This window comes from Sinocyclocheilus rhinocerous, unplaced genomic scaffold, assembly GCF_001515625.1.
Source record: "Sinocyclocheilus rhinocerous isolate Xijiao unplaced genomic scaffold, SAMN03320098_v1.1 scaffold1768, whole genome shotgun sequence".
NCBI classification, from domain to species: Eukaryota; Metazoa; Chordata; class Actinopteri; order Cypriniformes; family Cyprinidae; genus Sinocyclocheilus; species Sinocyclocheilus rhinocerous.
In genome coordinates this window covers 41,538-50,452 of record NW_015647440.1, presented here as the reverse complement: position 1 = coordinate 50,452, position 8,915 = coordinate 41,538, and positions in this window count along the sequence as shown.

Genomic DNA, 8,915 nt, shown 5'->3' with positions numbered 1-8,915 from the left:
GAGCCTTTTAAGGTCTGAGAAGATTCATGCCTCTCAGGATGGGCTTGTCCAATGAGAAATGCTGAAATTCCAAGCGGGAGGTTGAAAATACTGGGGAGTTTTATGACCCTTTGTGTTAGAGCATGGTAATTTGCATATGGAACATTGCCTATGTACCAACACATAATATACACTCTCGTTTAGATCATCCGCCGGTGCGTTTGTCGACCCCAGAAGGTTAAAAACCCTCCTCATTTGTCCGGGCTTGGGTCCGGCACTAACATTACACTCCATAGGGCAATGTCAGAGGCTGTGTTAAATGTAATTTTTCGCTCGCCGGTAAGGATGCCAGTTCAATCCTTTGAATGACCTCCTCTTCAGGTTGGTCCTCAATCTCTTCTTCAACCACTTCGGTTGTTGCTTCCTGAATAGGAGGATGTGGATGGGCAGATGTGGCTGGTAGAGCAACAGGCAGAACCATTTTGTAAGGGACAGCCTCGTTTAACCTCCAAACTGCCGGAGATTGTGTTAGCAACAGCTGTGAAAGTATACCGAACTGCTGAAGGTGCCTCTGGGTAACTGGCTAATCACACTCCACCTCTGCAAGTTTCTGGAAGGAGACGTAATCTCCGTTCTGAATCATCCCCATGCAGCTAAGGAATATAAGAGCAGTGATGAATCTGTCTTTGGGCATGCCTCTGGGGAGACGCTCTATGCATTTTTCTGGCCAGGGCATGCCATACTCTCTGTATTTCTTAATGCTGCGTGAGAATGAATGATCAAGCTCCTCTATTCTGGCACACACATCGCCTCGGTATGCTGCTGCACGAGATGCCACGGAAGGAACTTCACTTGGCTTGTGCAGCTCCACAAAATCCTTCCAATTCCACTTCGCCTTGAGATTGAGCTTCTCATCCCAATACCTTATATGAGGAAAGTACTTCAATTTAGACATCCCCAGCTCCAGACATCTGACAGGATCCAAACTCATGGACATCACCATCTTGACAGCCCTCCCAAACGTGTGGGGGTATCCAAATGCCTTTCTGTCACATACTTCACGGCAGAACTCCCCCACGGTCCGGCAGTCAACTTGGTTACCAATAGGACGATCGGGCCCTTTAAGAGACTGCAGCGGCAACCGGTCATTCCCCTGATACAGGTCACAAAGGATAATTTTCCTTAACTCCTCCCCCACCACCTGGGGACCTGCTAGAAATAAATCGGACAATGGAAAGATACGCTGGAGTCTTAACTTCTGCAGATCGTCCTTGATCCACGTTTCCAGTGGAGGTGGAGACTCGCCCACACTGGCACTGCCGACGGGTCCCAAACCAAGAAATCCCCTCATCCTGGTCAGGTTATTGGGATGAGAAGCACTCACGCCAAAGGATGCTGCATACTGCCTTGAAGATGCACACACGGGCCAACCAAAAAAGAGCTCCTCCACCGCCAGCTCTAACTGGAAAGCAGTCTAGCTTCTTTCAAATCCGCCCAAGCCTTTACTTGGACTGCAAAACATCATACAAAGTGAAACTGAGGTAAGTGGCGACTGGCTAAACTACGTGGCGCAGGCCTAAACCATTCTCATTGTCCCAAAAGGGAACAATAATGGGCACAGACTCAAGAAAGTTGTCAATCAATGACGCAATTAAAAAATGGCTGGGCCAACAGGAACCCAACCAAAACCTAACAAAACAAACCACAACCACTCAAAACCAAAAAGAACCCAACCAAAACCACACAAAACCTAACAAAACCAACCCTAACCACTCAAAAAAACCTGAAAACCAAATAAAACCAACAGGAACCCAACCAAAACCACTCAAAAACACATGAAAACCAAGTAAAACCAACAGGATCCCAACCAAAACCACTCTAAACCAAACAAAATCACTCAAAATCAACAGGAACCCAACCAAAACCACACAAAATCTAACAAAACCAACCAAAACCACTCAAAACCAACAGAAACCCAACCAAAACCAAGTAAAATACTTACAAACCCTCCCCATTTGAAGGTTGTCAATCATGGACGCAATGAAAAAATGGCTGGGCTGCAAGACCTCCTGGTACCCTGGTTGAACCAAAAAACACCCTCCAGCCTCACACTGATCCTGGTAACCACCCTCCGGGCCAGATCATCCATGTGCTCCACATTCCTCTCAGCGTTGCTTGAGATCATCTCCACTGGAAGGTGAGATCATCAGGTGCTTTTCTATGTGAAGGTCACACATTGCAATTACTCTGCTTACAGGGTGTCTCGGAGCAGAGGACTCGTGACAATGCGGCGTCACTGCATACAGCTGGAGGAAGTTCAACTTACACCCGTCTTCAGGCACAACCTGCCTCAGCATTGCATCAACATCCATGCATCAACAGCATGTGGTCAATGTTACTCTGAAATTTGGCTGTTTCGCTGTTCCGGGTATATGGGAAACAAGGTTCCCCGGGAACCCACCACCTCCTGCAGTCCACAGCGAGACCAGAAAAGATCCACAGAGGGGCCTGTTGAATGCACTTGGTGATGGTCAGAAGGATGGCCATGTCCAGATCGCTGTTCACTGCTAGTACAGCATGATGAAACAGCTCCAAGATGAACTTCAGATCGCCGTGCAAGATGTCCATCCTCCCCAAGCTGTTCGGATTGGTCTTCTGGATTGTTGGCCTCTCTAAATCTTGAGGTGGAAGGGCTCAGTCAAGTCAAGTCAAGTGAAAATGTAATTCTATAGCATGTTTAAAAGCAACAGAGTTGCGCCAAAGTGCTGTACAACAAAACAGTATACAAAAAGCATAATAGGAAACATGCATTATATGAAAAATAAACACATTAAAATAGCATCAGAGCAAACTGACATCAAAACCTTAAACTGACATTAATCAAAAGCCAGAGAAAACAAATAAGATTTTAAAACAGACTTAAAACTGGCTAGTGAAGGAACAAGTCTCACATTTAGAGGCAAACTATTCCAAAGTTTAGGAGCTGCAGCTGAAAAAGCCCAACCACCCTTGGTTTTACAGTGACAACGTGGGACAGTTAAGAAAAACTGATTACTAGACCTAAGTGCTCTTTGAGGAGAGTAAGGAATTAGAAGGTCACTGATGTATTTTGGTGCAAGACCAGATAAAGCCTTGTACACGAAGACAGCTATTTTAAAACCTTTACAGAAAGCCAATGTAAAGACGCTAAAATTTGAGTAATGTGATCCCTCTTTTTTGTTCCAGTAAGAAGCCTCGCTGCAGCATTTTGGACAATTTGCAGATGAGAAATCGCCGTTTGAGGCAGGCCACAGTAAAGGGAATTACAGTAATCCATGGATTACAGTCTCCAAGTCTTTGTGGGGCAAAACCTGTTTCAGTTTAGCAATTGATCCCAGATGGAAGAAGCTGCCTTTACCACTGTGCTAATCCCTGCAAACAAGCCTGCACTGGCCCTTTACGGGCCCACTTAGGGCTAGCCTAAGGGACCCCAGCGGGCTGCCAGCGCAGGGCCTCTGAGATTTTGCTCATTGGCAAAACATTGGCCCCTTAGTGCTGGCCCTGCACGGGCAGCCCGTTTATTAGCCCACACTATTAATTTACAACAGGGGTGCCCAACTCTGGTCCTGATCAAACACACCTGAACCAACTAATTAGGATCTGAAGGAACACTTGATAATTACAGACAGGTTTGTTTAATCAGGGTTGGAATTGAAATCTGTAGGAAGGTAGATCTCCAGGAACAGGATGCACCCCTTATCTATAACAATACATTTGTTTTACTTTAAATACTTTTTAGCTACTATAACTTAAGTCTTTGGGAAAACGTCTCAGGTTACGTATGTAACCATGGTTCCCTGAGTAGGGAACGAGACACTGTGTCCTCTAGGGGTCGCTATGGGGAACGCCTTGTCGTGACCCGTGTCTGAAGCATACATTGAAAAAACACCAACAACACGTTGGCCTGCGACAGCCATGACGTCACTACCGGTGCGACTATAGTATAAATAGGCGCCGGGAGAACACATCATCTACTTCTTCGTTAGACTGCTGTCAGTGACATTATTCCCTACGGCCAAAGGCCTAGGCTACGTACCTCAAAAACGTACCTGTTAGGGCCAGAACTCCTGGGCCCGGGGTAGAGCTCAAGGCTTGGAATCAGGAATAGATTCCTTTAAGGGAATACGACCAAGAGCCTAGAATCATACTAAGTCTTGGCCTGTCACACAGGGGCTACCGCATGCTCTGCATATGCTGAAGGTATATCTCAACAGACCCCTAGTAGCAACACCCTGTTAAAGTAGGTATCCAGAGGATACATAGGTGGAGTGGTGCCCAAGGCGGAACCGGGGTTTTAAACCACTCAGAAAGAGCACGAGGCTGCTGCGCATAGCTCTTACCATACAGGATTTTAGAAAATAATGCACAGTACTAGAGTGCGAACTTACTACAGTGTGGATTTTAGACAGTGTACAAAGACTTCACGTGCACACTTACCATAACATGGATTTAAAAAATACCGTTCTAAGGGGCACTCTGAACGAGCAGCCCATAGATGGAAATGGTGCATCCCAAAAAGGGAGCTCGACCTACAGCATGTTCCAATGGTGGAACAGCTAGCAGTTATTTAGCTGAGGGAGCAACACCTCCAGTTCTCGAACGAGAGGAGGCTTGACCTGCAGCATGTTCCAAAGCTTGAACAGCTATCAATAATTTACCTAGCTGTGGGAGCAACACACCCAGTTCTCAGTCGAGAAGGGGGCTCGACCTACAGCATGTTTCAATGCTGGAATGGCTAGCAGTAATTTACCTTAGCTGAGGGAGCACAAACCCAGCTCTCAGAGCTGTTTCCAGTTCGCGCTCACCACACACTGCTGCAGTTTTAAAGGAACACACTCCAGACAGTTTCAAAGTTGTCCCTTGTCTGCGCTTCGATTCGTTTTCTCCTATTTTCCACACATGTTCCCGTCTTAAGCACCGCAGTCACGGATTTCGTCGCACACAGAGCCGTTCACGTTTGAACTCGCGTGACTTGCTGCATGCTCTCATTCACGTCCTCCATATTCATAACCCAGCAACGTGGGGTTATTATTGATATCAACCTAAATTGGGTCAAATCAAGTCAGCTTCCTTACCCAACAGTCTCAACCGAGCGTTTGGATTGAAACAATTACCAGCGTGTTTTATATGTGTAGGCTATAAAAAAGTACACAGTGTATGTTTTTGCCTAATCGCTTGCAAATATAAGAGGTCATACATACCCTGTAATATTAGAATAGGTACCGCTTAGTTTCAAAATACTTACAGTAGAAATAATTTGTAATTTTACAGATTATTACTCCTTTATTCCCCAAACTTCGCATATTGTTACCTTATACCTACACGGAGATACTGAATAGGTACACTATAATTACAAAAAAGTTACGCTGTAAATTCTGTTTACTTACGCAGTACATTGCGGGTTGTAATCTAAAGCGTTACCAAACCTCCTTTAGACTGGGCTTGAAATGACACATTCCCAACCAGGACACAACACAATGTTTTCAGCAGGTGAGTCATGCTGGCTACCGCAGTTTGCTATTGCTAACTCTCTCTACCACATGGCTTTACTTAAGGAAACCTAAAACACTCTAGCATCCCTAGTGGTAAGGAAGAAAACTGCCCACAAAATTCTTATTAACAGGCTCATGTCTGGCCCACACTGAGCCATCATTGGATTAATGTGGGCAGTCCCATAGTGTGGGCTGCTCACAGAGAGCCTGCTGTGAGCCCAAAGCTATGGGCCTCCCCTGGGCAAGCCCGCACTGGGCCTGTTTAGGTTTGGTGTGGGCTGGCCCTAGCCCACTGTGCCCGCAAAAAGCCAGCATTAGCCCCGCAATGACATGTTTGCAGGGATTTGTTTCTCAAAGTTGACTAACGAATCAAATGTAACCCCAAGATTTTTTACATAGGGTTGAACACTGGCAGAGAGAGACCCTAAATTAAAAACAGATGAAGTCCTAGAGTGGCCTAAAATCAGAATTTCGCATTTGCTTTCGTTAAATTGCAAAAAATTATTAGACATCCAACATTTTATCTCCTCAAAACAGTCGTAGAGTACATCCAAAGAATCACTGCTGTCAGTTTTTGCTGGAAGATAGAACTGTGTATCTTCAGCATAGCAGTGGTAGAAAATCTTATATTTCTTAAAAATGGCACCCAAGGGAGGCATGTAGAGTGAAAAAAGAAGAGGGCCTAAAATGGACCCTTGGGGCACACTGCATGACAAAGGAGCCGACGAAGAATAAAACTTCCCAGTGCTCACTGAGAAGGTTCTGTCTTTGAGATAAGAGGCCAACCACTGCAGAGCGACACCCTGAATTACCCACCAACTTTTCCAACCGATGTAACAGAATACTATGATCAATTGTATCGAATGCCGCACTTAAATCCAACAAAACAAGCACCACATATGAACCAGTATTGAGAACTTGCAAAAGGTCATTGCTAACCTTCAACAGTGCAGTTTCTGTGCTGTGCAGTGATCTAAAACCTGACTGAAAAGTATCTAAAACATTGGGCATAATGATATAGGAATTCAACTGATGATAAACAACTCTCTCTAATAGCTTTGAGATAAAAGGCAACTTAGAAATACGTCTGAAATTATTAAGGATAGATGGATCAAGATGAGGTTTCTTAAGCAGAGGGTGAACCACAGTCAGCCCGCAAAAAGCTTGTACACAGCATTGATGAGTCCGATGGCATGAGCCTTTGCCATCATCTCACTACGGAACATCTGGTGGGCACGGTTGGGGTTTGCAGGGACACAGCTTATATTCAGGAAATAAGCGCCGTTCACAAATCTAACACGGTCCCCACCGATTTCTGAAGCACACTCACCCCATCGGCAGTGTACTGTGTGAGGTCTAAGTGTTTCCTCAGGATGTGCCAGTGGTTTGAGATCTTTGAGCCGTCCACTTTGCCCACAAACAGATAGTGAACTCCAACTCTGATGCAAGACACATTGGAGAGCAGCTCCACAACACCATCAAAATCAAAACTGTACCTCACTGCCTCACTGGCGTCCTCCACCACTGACACAAACAATGGAATGTGCACTGACTCATCCCTCAAGAAAGCTACCACTCTAGGCGACTAAGAAGTTGACTTAGTGTGTCCCGGACTTAAAGGGACTATTGTAATCACTAAATCAAATGTAAGCTAGTACAGTACTAATTACTAAGCTCAAATGAGTTAATTTGTGTTTCTTATACCAGTTAAAATGTGGTCTTTATCTTTATTATTTATTTTTAATTTAGTGATTTTAAACTTTAATTTAGTGATTTTAATGCTTTAAAGGGCAATTTTAGATTGTAATGTTCTAATGTTCCGCTAATAACCATAAAAGGTACAGCTGTCATAAAACCAGAGAAAAAAAGGCTGCATGGCTATAATCTTTTTTTTTTTTCACAAAAAAGAAAAGTCAAATAATTGTATGCGAGAGAGTCAGTGGTAATATCATTGCATTCCTATTGGTCAGTGTTAGAGGAACTCCGCTTAGCCTGAGAGTTGGCCTGCCTCGGACCAGGTTAGTTTCGCAGAATAATTTGCCACAGTGACTGAGCTTAAGCTATGGTAAATTTGCTTTATGGAACCAAATCATTTGACAATGAGTCAGACTAACTGAAATAAGACTGGCTTATTTGGTCAACTTGTTTCATGAAACAGGCCTCGAGGCATTAGAAGTCAGAAGACACTTGAGTTAATTTATGATTTTTTTTTCTGTCTGAACCAAAGAAATAAAAGAAATATTTTTTTTTCCATTGCATCATATTGCATTGAATCGAAATCGGATCGCATTGCATCGTAATAGGGTTGAATCGTATCGCATCGGTAGCTGCTTCATATGTATCTTTAATGTATCGTATCATCGGCTATGCATCAAGATGCTATCGCATTGGCCTCAGTTATGGAGATGCACATCCCTAGTGTCCAGGACAGGTCAAACAGAAGACCCAGTGAATGGAGCATGGGGCACATCATGTGGGACCTTCTGATCTCTGTCTATCCCCTGCAAACAAGCTTGCACCGGCCCTTTTTCGGGCCCACTTAGAGCTAGCCTAAGGGCCCCCAGCGGGCTTCCAGCGCAGGGCCTCTGAGATTTTGCTCATTGGCAAAATGTTGGCCCCTTAGTGCTGGCCCTGCACGGGCAGCCCTCACTAAGCCCACACTATTAATCTACAACAGGGGTGCCCAACCTGGTCCTGATCAAACACAACTGAACCAACTAACTAGGATCTGAAGGAGCACTTGATAATTACAGACAGGTTTGTCAGGAAAAACAATTATTATACATCTGAAATGGATGCAGTTACTACCTGACTAATGTCTATATTGCCAAAAATGTACAGTAGTCAAAGGGATTTCAAATCAATGGATTTATTATATACAAAATAGAAAACATTCAAATCAGGTTAATACAGCTACATATAGCCAAAAATGTAAATACACAAAAGTACAAAAAAAGCAATGTAAGATTGTAGGATTTCGTCATGTGAAAGTTGATGTGTGTCTTCAGCTACTGTCTGTAGCTGAAGTTGGCTGATAGCAAATTAATAATCCAACCCCTTGTAATGAAAACACGCTACAGCTCTCAAACACCAGACTCTTCCTAACCAGGAACAATCAAAAATAGTCCAGACTATAGTCTTACGTCAAAAATAACTTTAAATCCATATTCAGACTGGACCATGATGTGGTGTCCTCACCAATAAAGAGTCCTTCTAAAATGCATACAAATACACGGTCTTAAACTCTTAGCATCAATCCAAACATAGGCCATACATGTACCATCTCTGCAAAAAACATCAGCAATGTACACTTTTAAATAGAAAAAATACTCATTTTGACTGGGCTTGAAATGGCACATTTCCGAACCAGAACACAGCACAATGTGTTCAGCAGGTGAGCCATGC